Raw genomic sequence first — 15,404 nt, forward strand, 5'->3', positions numbered from 1 at the left:
TCTGTGTATTCTTGCCATTTCTTCTTAATATCTTCTGCTTCTGTTAGGTCCATACCATTTCTGTCCTTTATCGAGCCCATCTTTGCATTAAATGTTCCTTTGGTATCTCTGATTTTCTTGAAGAGATCTCTAGTCTTTCCCATTCTGTTGTTTTCCTCCATTTCTTTGCATTGATTGCTGAGGAAGGCTTTCTTATCTCTTCTTGCTATTCTTTGGAACTCTGCATTCAGATGCTTATATCTTTCCTTTGCTCCTTTGCTTTTCACTTCTCTTCTTTTCACAGATATTTGTAAGGCCTCCCCAGACAGCCATTTTGCTTTTTTGCATTTCTTTTCCATGGGGATGATCTTGATCCCTGTCTGCTGTACAATGTCACGAACCTCATTCCATAGTTCATCAGGCACTCTATCAATCAGATCTAGTCCCTTAAATCTATTTCTCACTTCCACTGTATAATCATAAGGGATTTGATTTAAGTCATACCTGAATGGTCTAGTGATTTTCCCTACTTTCTTCAATTTAAGTCTGAATTTGGCAATAAGGAGTTCATGATCTGAGCCACAGTCAGCTCCTGGTCTTGTTTCTGCTGACTGTATAGAGCTTCTCCATCTTTGGCTGCAAAGAATAGAATCAATCTGACTTCAGTGTTGACCATCTGGTGATGTCCATGTGTAGAGTCTTCTCTTTTGTTATTGGAAGAGGGTGTTTGCTATTACCAGTTCATTCTCTTGGCAAAACTATTAGCCTTTGCCCTGCTTCATTCCGTATTCCAAGGCCAAATTTGCCTGTTACTCCAGGTGTTTCTTGACTTCCTACTTTTGCATTCCAGTCCCCTAAAATGAAAAGGACATTTTTTGGGGGTATTAGTTCTAAAAGGTCTTGTAGTTCTATACTTGTATAATCCACAGAAGAGCGCTGGCTGGGACGGACCTCATGGCAGAAGCACGCCGGCTGTGACGGACCTCACAGAGTCATGGCCGGGACGAGCTACCCCACACCCGAGGCCTGGGGCTGCAGCCGGGTGGAGGTACTCAACGTCCAAGGAGCAGTGGCTGCGGGGGCACAGGAGGGCCAAAAGGAGCTACTCCACGTTCAAAGTCAGGAGCAGCGGCTGCACTTTGCTGGAGCAGCCGTGAAGACATATCCCACGTCCAAGGTAAGAGAAACCCAAGTAAGACGGTAGGTGTTGCAAAAGGGCATCAGAGGGCAGACACACTGAAACCATAATCACAGAAAACTAGCAAATCTGATCACATGGACCACAGCCTTGTCTAACTTAATGAAAGTAAGCCATGCCCTGTGGGGCCACCCAAGACCAGTGGGTCATGGTGGAGAGGTCTGACAGAATGTGGTCCACTGGAGAAGGGAATGGCAAACCACTTCAATATTCTTGCCTTGAGAACCCCATGAACAGTATGAAAAGACAAATGTTAGGATACTGAAAGAGGAACTCCCCAGGTCAGTAGGGGCCCAATATGCCACTGAAGATCATTAGAGAAATAACTCCAGAAAGAATGAAGGGATGGAGCCAAAGCAAAAACAATACCGAGATGTGGATGTGACTGGTGATAGAAGCAAGGTCCGATGCTGTAAAGAGCAATATTGCATAGGAACCTGGAATGTCAGGTCCATGAATCAAGGCAAATTGAAAGTGGTCAAACAGGAGATGGCAAGAGTGAACGTCGACATTCTAGGAAACAGCGAACTAAAATGGACTGGAATGGGTGAATTTAACTCAGATGACCATTATATCTACTCTGCGGGCAGGAATCCCTTAGAAGAAATGGAGTAGCCATCATGGTCAACAAGAGAGTCCGAAATGCAGTACTTGTGTGCAATCTCAAAAATGACAGAATGATCTCTGTTCGTTTCCAAGGCAAACCATTCAATATCACAGTAATCCAAGTCTACGCCCCAACCTGTAACGCTGAAGAAGCTGAAGTTGAACGGTTCTATGAAGACCTACAAGAACTTTTAGAACTAATTCACCCCTCCCTCTCAAAAAAAGATGTTGAGCTTTAAGCCAACTTTTTCACTCTCTTCTTTCACTTTCATCAAGAGGCTCTTTAGTTCTTCACTTTCTACCATAAGGGTGGTGTCATCTGTGTATCTGAGGTTATTGATATTTCTCCCGGCAATCTTGATTCCAGCTTGTGCGTCTTCCAGCCCAGTATTTCTCATGATGTACTCTGCATAAAAGTTAAATAAGCAGGGTGACAATATACAGCCTTGACGTACTCCTTTTCCTATTTGGAACCAGTCTGTTGTTCCATGTCCAGTTCTAACTGTTGCTTCCTGACCTGCATATAGGTTTCTCAAGAGGCAGGTCAGGTGGTCTGGTATTCCCTTCTCTTTCAGAATTGTCCACAGTTTATTGTGATCTACACAGTCAAAGGCTTTGGCATAGTCAATAAAGCAGAAATAGATGTTTTTCTGGAACTCTCTTGCTTTTTCCATGATCCAGTGGATGTTGGTAATTTGATCTCTGGTTCCTCTGCCTTTTCTAAATCCAGCTTGAACATCTGAAAGTTCACAGTTCACATACTTTGAAGCTGGGCTTGGAGAATTTTGAGCATTACTTTGCTGGCATGTGAGATGAGTGCAATTGTGCAGTATTTGGAACATTCTTTGGCATTGCCTTTTTTCGGGATTGGAATGAAAAACTGACCTTTTCTAGTCCTGTTGTACCACATTGCCTTTCCAAAATAAGGAAAATTCTGAATTCTGAAACATATTCAGCCTCATGATTTGGATAAGAGGTGAAGACTTAATTACTGCTCTTCTAAAGTTGAAGAAACCAAAATAGAGATATTAATTACCTTGTCCAAGGTCACACAGGTAATAAGTGGCAGAATAGGATTCAAACTCAGTCAGTATTGACTTTAACTGCTTTTCATGGCCATGTTATTATTTTTTTAATTTATTTAATTTTTATTGAAGGATAATTCCTTTACAGAATTTTACTGTTTTCTGTCAAACCTCTACATGAATCAGACATTGGTATACATATATCTCTCCCTTTTGAAACTCTCTCCCATCTCCTTCTCTCACCCCTCTAGGTTGATACAGAGCCCCTGTTTGAGTTTCCTGAGCCATACAGGAAATTCCCATTGGCTATCCATTTCACCATTTCACATATGGTAATGTAAATTTCCATGTTACTCTTTCCATACATCTCACCCTCTCCTCCCCTCTCCCCATGTCCATAAGTCTATTCTCTATGTCTGTTTCTCCATTGTTGCCCTGTAAATAAATTCTTCAGTACCACTTTTCTAGATTCCGTATATATGCGTTAGAATACAGTATTTATCTTTCTCTTTCTGACTCACTTCACTCTGTATAATAGGTTCTAGGTTCATCCACTTCATTAGAACTGACTCAAATGTGTTCCTTTTCATGGCTAAGCAATATTCCATTTGTATATATGCCATTACCTCTTTATCCATTTATCTGTAGATGGATATCTAAGTTGCTTCCATGTTCCAGCTATTATAAATAGTGCTGCAATGAGCAATGGGATACATGTGTCTCTTTAAATTTTTATTTCCTCAGGGTATATGCCTAAGAGTGGGATTGCTGCGTCATATGGTGGCTTTATTCCTAGTTTTTTAAGGAATGTCCATACCGTCTTCCATAGAGGCTGTATCAATTTACACTCACCAACATTGCGAGAGTGTTCCCTTTTCTCCACACCCTTTCCAGCATTTATCGTTTGTAGACTTTTTGATGATGGCCATTCTGACTGATGTGAGATGATATCTCATAGTTTTGATTTGCATTTCTCTAATAATAAGTGATATTGAGCATCTTTCCTGTGTTTGTTAGCAATCTATATGTCTTATTTGGAGAAATGTCTGTTGGAGTCTTTTTCCCACTTTTTGATTGGGTTGTTTGTTTTTCTGGTATTGAGTTGTATGAGCTGCTTGTATATTTTGGAAATTAATCCTTTGTTAGTTGTTTCATTTGCTATTGTTTTCCCCGACTCTGAGGGTTCTCTTTTCACCTTCCTTATAGTTTCCTTTGCTGTGCAAAAGCTTTTAAGTTTAATCAGGTCCCACTTGTTTACTTTTGTTTTTATTTCCATTACTCTAGGAGATGGGTCATAGAGGATCTTGCTTTGATTTATATCTTTCAGTGTTCTGCCTACATTTTCCTCTAAGAGTTTTATAGTTTCTGGTCTTATCTGTAGGTCTTTAATCCATTTTGAGTTTATCTTTGTGTATGGTATTAGGAAGTGTTTTAATTTCATTCATTTACATGTAGCTGTCCAGTTTTCTCAGCACTATTTATTGAAGAGGCTGTCTTTGCCCCATTGTATATGCTTGCCTCCTTTGTCAAAAATAAGGTACCCATAGGTGCCTGGGTTTATTTCTGAGCTTTCTATCTTGTTCCATTGGTCTATATTTCTGTTTTTGTGCCAGTACCATACTGTCTTGATGACTGTAGCTTTGTAGTATAACCTGAAGTCAGGAAGCTTGTCTCTTCCAGCTCCATTCTTCTTTCTCAAGACTGCTTTGGCTATTTTGGGTCTTTTGTGCTTCCATATGAATTGTAAAATATTTTGTTCTAGTTCTGTGAAAAATGACATTGGTAATTTGATAGGGATTGCATTAAATCTGTAGATTGCATTTGGTAGACTATAGTCATTTTCACAATATTGATTCTTCCTACCCAGGAACATGGAATATCTCTCCATCTGTTTATGTCATCTTTGATTTCTTTCATTAGTGTCTTAAATTTTCTGCATACAGTTTTTTCATCTCCTTAGGTAAGTTTATTGCTAGATATTTAACTATTTTTGTTGCCTTGGTGAATGGAATTGATTCCTTAATTGCTCTTTCTGATTTTTCATTGTTAGTATATAGAAATGCAAGTGATTTCTGTGTGTTGATTTTGTATCCTGCAACTTTGCTAAATTCACTGATTAGCTCTAGGAATTTTCTGATACTATCTTTAGGGTTTTCTGTTTACAGTATCATATCATCTACAAACAGTGAGAGCTTTATTTATTCTTTTCCAATCTGGATTCCTTTAATTTCTTTTTCTTCTCTATTTGCTGTAGCTAGGACTTCCAGAACTACGTTCAGTAATAGTGGTGAAAGTGGACATCCTTATCTTGTTCCTGATCTTATAGGAAATGCTTTCAGTTTTTCACCTTTGAGAATAATCTTTGTTGTAGGCTTATCAAAATGGCCTTTACTATGTTGAGGTAGGTTCCTTCTATGCCCATTTTTTGAGAGTTTCAATCATAAATGGGAGCTGAATTTTGTCAAAGGCTTTTCCTGTATCTGTTGATATTATCATATGGTTTTTATCTTTCAATTTGTTAATATGGTGCATCAGATTGATTGATTTGTATATATTGAAGAATCCTTGCATCCCTGGAATAAACCCAACTTGATCATGGTATATGAGCTTTTTGATGTGTTGCCAAATTCTGTTTGCTAAAATTTTGTTGAGGATTTTTGCATCTATGTTCATCAGTGATATTGACCTATAGTTTTCTTTTTTATGTTGTCTTTGTCTGGTTTTAGTATCAGGGTGATGGTGGCCTCATAGAATGAATCTGGAAGTGTTTCTTCCTCTGCAGCTTTTTGAAAGAGTCTTAGAAGAATAGGCATTAGCTCTTCTCTAAATGTTTATAGAATTTTCCTGTGGAGCCATCTGGTCCTGAGCTTTTGTCTTTTGGGAGATTTTTTATCACAGTTTCAATTTCAGTGCTTGCAATTGTGTTGTTCATACTTTCTATTTCTTCCTGGTTCAGTCTTGGAAGATTGAAGTTTTCTAAGACCCTTTCCATGTCTTCCAGGTTATCTGTTTTATTGCCATATAGTTATCCCTAATAGTCTCTTATAATCCTTTATATTTCTATTTTGTCTGTTGTAACCTCTCCTTTTTCATTTCTAATTTTGTTGATTTGATTCTTCTCTCTTTATTTCTTGATGAGTCTGGCTAAAGGTCTGTCAATTTTGTTTATCTTCTCAAAGAGCCAGTTTTTGTTTTATTAATCTTTACTATTGTTTCTTTCATTTCTTTTCCATTTATTTCTGCTTGGATCTTTATGGTTTCTTTCCTTCTACTAATTTTGTGTTTTGTTGTTGTTGTTGTTGTTCTTTTTCCAGTAGTTTTAGGTGTTAAGTTAGGTTGTCTATTCGATGTTTTTCTTGTTTCTTAAGGTAGGAATGTATTGCTATAAACTTTCCTCTTAGAACTGCTTTTGCTGCATCCCATAGGTTTTGAGTTGTCGTGTTTTCATTGTCATTTGTTTCTAGACATTTTCTGATTTTTTCAGTAACCTGTTGGTTATTTAGAAACGTGTTGTTTAATCCCCATGTGTTTGTGTTTCTTATAGTCTTTTTCTTGTAATTGATATCTAGTCTCATAGCATTGTGGTCAGAGAAGATGCTTGATACAATTTCAATTTATTTAAATTTACTGAGGTTTGATTTGTGACCCAAGATGTGGTCTATCCTGGAGAATGTTCCATGTGCACTTGAGAAGAAGGTGTATTCTTCTGCATTTGGATGAAATGTCCTTAAGATATCAATGAGATCCATCTCATCTAATGTATCATTTAAGTCTTGTGTTTCCTTATTAATTTTCTGTTTTGATGATCTATCCATTGGTGTGAGTGGGGTGTTAAAAGTCTCCTACTATTATTGTGTTACTGCTAATTTCTCTTTTTATGTCTGTTAGTGTTCATCTTATGTATTGAGGTGCTCCTATTTTGGGTGCATAGATATTTACAATTGTTGTCTTCCTCTTGGATTGATCCCTTGATCATTATGTAGTGTCCTTCCTTATCTCTTGTAATCTTCTTTATTTTAAGGTCTATTTTGTCAGATATGAGGATTGCTACTTCAGGTTTCTTTGCTTCCCATTTGCATGGAATATATTTTCTCACTTTCAGTCTATATGTGTCTTGAGGCCTGAAGTGGGTTTCTTGTAGACAGCATATATATGAGTCTTGTTTTTGTATCCATTCAGCCAGTCTGTGCCTTTTGGTTGGAGAATTTTAATCCATTTACATTTAAAGTAATTATTGATATATATGTTCCTATTGCCATTTTCTAATTGTTTGGGGTTAATTTTGTAGATCTTTTTTATTCTTTTTATATTTCTTGACTATATAAGTCCCTTTAACATTTGTTGTAAAGCTGGTTTTGTGGTACTGAATTCTCTTAACTTTTGCTTGTCTGAAAAGCTTTTGATTTCTCCATCAATTTTGAATGAGATCCTTGCTAGGTACAATAATCTTGGTTGTAGATTTTTCCGTTTCAGTAGTTTAAATATATTCTGCCATTCCCTTCTGCCCTGCAGAGTTTCTGCTGAAAGACCAGCTGTTAAGCATATGGGGTTTCCCTTGTGTGTTACTTGTTGTTTCTTGCTGCTTTTAGTATTCTTTCTTTGTGTTTAGTCTTTGTTAGTTTGATTAGTATGTGTCTTGGTGTGTTTCTCCTTGGGTTTATCCTGTATGGAACTCCTTTTGCCTCTTGGATTGATTGGCTATTTCCTTTTCCATGTTGGGAAAATTTTCAACTGTAATCTCTTCAAAAATTTTCTCATACCCTGTTTTTTTCTCTTCTTCTGGGACCCCTATAATTAGAATGTTGGTGCATTTGATATGGTCCCAGAGGTCTCTGAGACTGTCCTCAGCTCTTTTTATTCTTTTTACTTTATTCTGCTCTTCAGAAGTTATTTCCACCATTTTATCTTCCAGCTCACTGATTCGTTCTTCTGCTTCAGATATTCTGCTATTGATTTCTTCTAGAGTATTTTTAATGTAATTGTGTTGTCTCTGTATGCTTTTTCTTTGATTCTTCCAGGTCTTTGTTAATTGATTCTTGCATTTTCTCCATTTGTTTTCAAGGTTTTTGATCATCTTTACTATCATTATTCTGAATTCCTTTTCAAGTTTTTCAGGAAATTTCAAGAGATTTTCCTATTTCCTCTTCATTTATTTAGACTTCTGTGTTTCTAGTTTGTTCCTTCATTTGTGCAGTATTTCTCTGCCTTTTCATTTTTTTTTAAGTTATTGTGTTTGTGGTCTCCTTTTCCCAGGCTTCAAGGAAAGTTGATATTTCCTTGAAGAAGGTTGAATTCTTTCTTCCATTTTGTTTCTGCCCTCCTAAGTTTGGTCCAGTGGTTTGTGTGAGCTTCATAAAGGGTGAGATTTGTGCTGAGTTTTTGTTTGTTTCTTTGTTTTTCCTCTGATGGGCAAGGCTGAGTGAGGTGGTACTCCTGTCTGCTGATGATTGGGTTTGTACTTTTGTTTTCTTTGAGGCATCCTGCACAGGGTGCTGTAGTGGTTTGGCGATGCTGGGTCTTGTATTACAGTGGTTTCTTTTGTGTGAGTTCTCACTATTTGATACTCCCTAGGGTTGGTTCTCCAGAGAAGGTGATGGCACCCCACTCCAGTACTCTTGCCTGGAAAATCCCATGGATGGAGGAGCCTGGTAGGCCGCAGTCCATGGGGTCTTGAAGAGTCGGAGATGACTGAGTGACTTCACTTTCACTTTTCCCTTTCATGCATTGGAGAAGGAAATGGCAACCCACTCCAGTGTTCTTGCCTGGAGAATCTCAGGGACGGGGGAGCCTGGTGGACTGCCGTCTATGGGATCACACAGAGTTGGACATGGCTAAAGTGACTTAGCAGCAGCAGCAGCAGTAGCAGAGTTGGTTCTCTGGTGGTCTAGGGTCTTGGAGTCAGTGCTCCCACTCCAAAGGCTCAGGGTTTGATCTCAGAAATTAAGTTTGCCATCAACTTCCTCACTATGGGCTTTTAGCTTCATAGAACCTTAAGAGAAGTGGTATGCATCCAAATTTTAAGCCTCTCTTTCAAGAAGTTCCTTAATTTCAGACAAGTTCTTTAATCTGATGAATCACTCTCCAGGTGCTTCCTGGACTGGGTCTTTGCCCATATTACTATTTTTAACTGTAATACAACTATTATTGCTACTGCCACTACTACAACAAAAATGACAGAAACAATGATTGCTTCTATTTTTAAATATATTTTCAGCACTTAATACAACCTTCATTAAAATCCTGCTTACTGAATTTTGAGTGAGGCTTCATGCTAGCTACTAGAGAAGCAGTCCCAGTTCTCAAAGTGTATATTCTAGTGGTAGGGGAAAAAGAATAAAAAAGCAAATAATAATAACAACCAAATAACCACTGATGTTGGTAAATGTTATCAAGAAAGTAAACCTAGTGATAGAAACTATTACATTGAACAATTTAGTTAAGGCAGGTTTTCCCTTGAGGAAGTCATATTTTACTGAAAACTAAAAGATCAGTTAGCCACTCAAAGAGCCAGGGGTGAGTGGAAACAAAAAATAAGCTCCTTGAATTAGGAAAAACTAAAAAATGCAATGATGGTGAAGATGTTATCTGAACTACAAACAGAATTTAGATTTTATTCTAAGCTCTATGGGAAGCCATTGAAAAGATTTAAAGCAGGAAGTGGTATGTGCTCAATTTTTATGGGCTCAGTCACTCAGTTGTGTCTGCCTCTTTGCAATCCCATGGACTATAGCCCACAACTCTTCTGTATCCGTGGGATTCTCCAGGCAAGAATACTGGAGTGGATTGCGATTTCCTGCTCCAGGGAATCTTCCTGACCTAGGGATCAAATCTGCATCTCCTGCATTGGCAGGCAGATTCTTTAGCACTGAGCCACCCAGGAATCCTTAACTAGGAATAGAATTTACATTTTATTCTACACTCCATGGGGAGTCATTGAAAAGATTTAAGTCAGGAAGTGACATAATTTTATTTATATCTTTAAAAGATTACTCTAGCTCTTCCTTTTCCAGTAATAGTAGGCTAGGTAATTTAGACAAACTAACCAAACCTTCACATTTATCCTAGTCCTTAAATTTGTCTTACAAATAAAACTCCAATAACTATAACTAGGACACAACAAAACAGAGCCAGGCACATTAAAAACACGCACATACACACGAGAAAAATCAAAACACCTGGGGCTCCAGATTTTGGAACCATAGTTCACAGATTTTTAAACTATACTTACTATGTTCTTATTTATTTTAGCCAAGAACTAAAAGCAATAAAAATGATATGTATTTGAAAAAGAATCAAATAGAAACTTTGAATTAAAAAATATGATAGAAGATAAAACTTGAGTGGTGAGTTTAACTTCAGGTTACAATCTGTACATGGCTGAAGAGAGAATTAATAGGCTGGAAGTCAGGTCAGAGGAAAGTCATCCAGAATGACTCATAGAGAGACAAAAAGAATTTACACACACACACACACACACACACAAGGCAGAGAGAGAGAGAGAGAATACTAATAACGGTAGATTTCAAAATAAGACAAAGACTGGAGGATAAGAAATATCTGAGAGTATTTTCCAAATTTATTAGAAAGCAAAAGGCCCAGTAACCCCCTAGCAAGATAAACACACACACACACTCCCACAATCTAGAAACATCATGGTAAAACTAAAGTACAACTTTAAAATTAAGGATAAAATGTAAAAAGTAGCCAGAGGAAAAAATTCAGATTTCATGGAAAAGAATAAGAACTGTCATCATCTGACTTTTCAAGGAAAGAAACTGAAGTCAAAGGATAATGAAGTGAAATTTTCAAAATGGTGGGAGAAAATAACTGTTAAGAGATACAACTATAGATCATGCAGTCACTGAAAAATAGAGGATAATATGAACAAGTTTTATAAGAATGCATTAGAGACTTAAAAATAACAAATATGTTTATTAAAGCATTAACTTAACAGAAGTAATATAAAAGAAAATAAAAAGTCCATGTTCCTATTATGATTAAAGACATTGCATGTCACCTAGGGTATTCTACCAAACATTTCAGGATTGTATAGTACCAATAATACATGTTGTTGATGCATTGTTGTTTAGTCACTAAATTGTATCCAACTCTTTTGCGACTCCATGAACTATAGCTCGCCAGGGTCATCTGTCCATGAGATTTCCCAGGCAAGAATACTGGAGTGGGTTGTCATTTCCTCCTCCAGGGGATCTTCCCAACCCAGGGATCAAACCTCCTGCTTAGCAGGATTCTTTACTGCTGAGCCATCTGGGAAGCCCATCTAATAATACATAGACTTGCTGAGAAAAAATTTTTAAAAGGAGCACTCCCAAACTTGCATTTTGAAGCCAGCAGAACTCTGTTTCCAAAACCCAACAAGGACATTAAATGAATTTTTTTTTAATCCATAAAAATTTTATTCATGAATAAAATGGAAAAATCAGCTAATAGAATTTAATAACATTTTAAAAGGATGAATCATAACCAAACTGTGTTTGTTCCATCAATGCATATGTTTTTGACACTAGAACATTGATGTAATTAGCTACATTTACAGACTAAAGAGAACTACAAAATATCAGATGCAAACAAAGTAAAGAAAGCTCCAGTTTGTTGACAAAATCTCCATTTTTTTTTTTTTTTTTTTTTTTACTCTCTAAATACTGTGAAGAGAAAGGGAAAAGTATAATGTTAAAAAATTTGTTCTGAAACAACTGTATTCTTGTTGGAAGCCTATTAAAAGTTAAAAAGAAAAAAGAAAACCTACCCAACAAAATATCCCATCCCAAACATATCTAGGAAATTACAATTTTTCACACCTAAAACTTTATGAGAAAAGCACTGCAAATTAGGGTATATCATTTTAATGGAGTTTCCTAAGCAGAAAAAACTTGAACTATTTTTAGTAGGTAAACAAGTGAAGTTTTAAAACTTAAAAATACCTGAATTAAATACTTTCTCTAATATCTAACTTTTAACTTTCAGATAAAATCCATACTTGATTCCAGGTTTGTAAACATTGTATAAATCCTTCTTAGTCAATTTTATGGCTGTGGCGATCACTTCAGCTCTATCTCTATGCAGCCAACAGCTAACTGAGGTAGACCAGATGTTTCTAAAATTCAGGGTCACACAGAGACCCCTGAATCTTTAGGAAGTAAATAAAACACTATAAAAGGTACTTAAAAAACAAAACATTTTTAAAAATGCCTAATGCTGTTGAAACTTTTCATGAACTCAAAAACAACTTCGTGGCAGTATGTCAGTTAAGAATGGAGAGTCAGTGACAATTTTGGAGTTTTGAAGCTGAACATTATACCTTCTTTTCTTAGCTAGGGAAAAATCAAGTATAATTCCTTCTGCTATTAATTTTTATAGTTTGTTAATTTTATAGTTAAATTTTTTTTTAAGTATTCATTTTTCTAGACAAGCTGATGGTTTAGTCACTAAGTTGTGTCCGACTCTTGTGACTCCATGGACTGTAGCCTGCCAGGCTCCTCTGTCCATGGGATTTTCCAGGCAATAGTACTGGAGTGGATTGCCATTTCCTTCTCCAGGGGATATTCCCAACTCAGGGATCGAACCCCATCTCCCACATTATAGACAGACGCTTTACCGTCTGAGCCATCAGGGAAGTCTTAATGGTGATATTGAAAACAGCCACTTTAAGATCAGAAACAAAACACTAGTACCCACGGTTAGCACTACTGTTTTAGAATATGCTGGAATCCTGTGCAATGTATCAAGAAAAAGAAATAAACATGAATAAAGATAAAGAAGAAAGAAAAAAATCACATAGAAGGGAATTTGTCTTCCAAAGACAGGTCTGGCCTTTGCCCAGATGCTTGGGAGATAACTTCTATATATTTGGAGTTTCTTGAGTGCTAGAGTGTCTTTGTTATTCATGATGAGCCAGATGCCACATTATAGTTTGTGCTAATGAGATGATTCTCGATGGGCTCATTGGGCCAAGTAATATCAGCTGAATCTCTGGGGAGAGGAGGCTGAGGACTGAGTTCACCCACACGGTCAATGATTCAATTATGCCTAGGCAATGAAGTCTCAGCAAAAGTTTTGGACACAGAAACTCAGGTGAGCTCCCTGGTTGGCAGGAATACTCTGCATGTGTTACCACTCATATGGCCAGGAAGAGGTAATGTCGTTCATGGCTCCACAGGGAGAGGACAACCAGAAGCTCCACATCTTCCCAGACCTTGGCCCATTGTATCTTTTCCTTTGAAGGGTTCTAATTTGTATCCCTAACTTTAATAAACATGACTATCAGTGTCATAGCTTTCAGGGGGATTTCCCTGATGGGAATCCACCTGCCGAGGCAGGAGACATGGGTTCAATCCCTGGGTCAGAAAGATCCCCTGGAAGAGGAAATGGCAATCCAGTCCAGTATTTTTGCCTGGGAAATCCCATAGACAGAGGAGCCTGGTGGGCTATAGTCCAAAGGGTTGCAAAGAGTTGGACATAGCTGAATGATTAAGCATGCACATAATAGCTTTCAGTGAGTTCTGAGTCATTCTACCAAATTTTGAAACCTGTGGTTGGTTCTGGGAAACTCACTGGGTGTCAGATATCTTGGCCAGACTTAGCAGTCTGGAGGACTGCTTAATCTGAAACTCGAGTGAGACTAACTCCATAGATTATTCACAAATGATATGATTGGACACAGAGAAAAACTAAATAAACTGACAAATTATTATATAGGTCAGTTTAGCAAAATACATGGGCTCATGATCAACGTAAAACTCAACTGTATTAGGACTATTGTTGTTGTTGAGTGGGACTATGTCTCGTCCCTCTCTTTGTGACTCTGTGGACTGCAGCATGCTAGGCTTCCCCATCCATCACCAACTCCCAGAACTTGCTCAAACTCGTGTTAACTGAGTCAGTGGTGCCGTCCAACCACTTCATCCTCTGTTGTCCCCTTCTCTTCCTGCCTTCAATCTTTCCCAGCATCAGGGTCTATTAACAAATACAAAACTATTAAATATCATTTTCAAGAACATTGAAAATATTATATACCTATGAGTAAATTTTATAAAAGTTGGGCAGATTTTCTGTGTAGAAAATTATAAATGTTTTTAAGGAAAATTTTAAATGACCTAAATAAATTGAGAGATATGCAACCTTCCTGGACTGAAAGAGGAGTATTTTAGGGACATTAATTACCAACAAATTAACTAGAACTTCAATGCAATCCCAACTAAGATTTCAAATTTCTTTGTATATCATGACCAACTAATAGGAAAGTATATGGGGAAATACACAGCTAAGAATAAATTAAGCCAAAGAAAAACAGAATGAGAGAAATTGTTCTACTAGATAGCAGTGTTTTTTAAAAGTGGACCAATCTATTACTGGTGTATGGATAGACAAATAAAAGAATAGAAAAGGGCATAAGGCCCAAGTACAAGGTCACTTGATATACGGACAGTGAATTTATGACAAATGTGGGATGGCAGGGCAGTTGAGAGAGAATAATTCTCTTTAATAAATAGTGTTGAAATAGTCAATCATCCATGTAGACCTCTACCTCACTCAAAAAAATCAATTCCAGAACCCAGGGTGAAAAGCAAAATAATACAGTTTTTCAAGAATAATATAGGAGAATATTTTTAGAATCTCACGATAAAGAGATATGTTGAACAAAATTACTAAACAAAATGGGAAAATTAATCAAACACATTAAAATAAGGTGTTTCTATTAAATTTAATTATCAAGACAGAGAAATGGCAAGCTTATTGAATGAGAAAAAGCATTTGCAGCATATCAGATCAGATCAGTCGCTCAGTCATGTCTGACTCTTTGCGACCCCATGAATCGCAGCACGCCAGGCCTCCCTGTCCATCACCAACTCCTGGAGTTCACTCAGACTCATGTCCATAGAGTCAGTGATGCCATCCAGCCATCTCATCCTCTGTCGTCCCCTTCTCCTCCTGCCCCCAATCCCTTCCAGCATCAGAGTCTTTTCCAATGAGTCAACTCTTCGCATGAGGTGGCCAAAGTACTGGGGGTTCAGCTTTAGCATCATTCCTTCCAAAGAAATCCCAGGGCTGATCTCCTTCAGAATGGACTGGTTGGATCTCCTTGCAGTCCAAGGGACTCTCAAGAGTCTTCTCCAACACCACAGTTCAAAAGCATCAATTCTTCGGTGCTCAGCTTTCTTCACAGTCCAACTCTCACATCCATACATGACCACAGGAAAAACCATAGCCTTGACTAGATGAACCTTTGTTGGCAAAGTAATGTCTCTGCTTTTGAATATGCTATCTAGGTTGGTCATAACTTTCTTTCCGAGGAGTAAGCCTCTTTTAATTTCATGGCTGCAGTCACCATGTGCAGTGACTTTGGAGCCCAGAAAAATAAAGTCTGACACTGTTTCCACTGTTTCCCCATCTATTTCCCATGAAGTGATGGGACCAGATGCCATGATGTGGTCCACTGGAGAAGGGAATGGCAAACCACTTCAGTATTCTTGCCTTGAGAACCCCATGAACAGTATGAAAAGGCAAAATGATAGGATACTGAAAGAGAAACTCCCCAGGTCAGTAGGTGCCCAAAATGCTACTGGAGATCAGTGGAG

Source organism: Bison bison, unplaced genomic scaffold (assembly GCF_000754665.1).
Source record: "Bison bison bison isolate TAMUID 2011002044 unplaced genomic scaffold, Bison_UMD1.0 scf7180017864064, whole genome shotgun sequence".
NCBI classification, from domain to species: domain Eukaryota; kingdom Metazoa; phylum Chordata; class Mammalia; order Artiodactyla; family Bovidae; genus Bison; species Bison bison.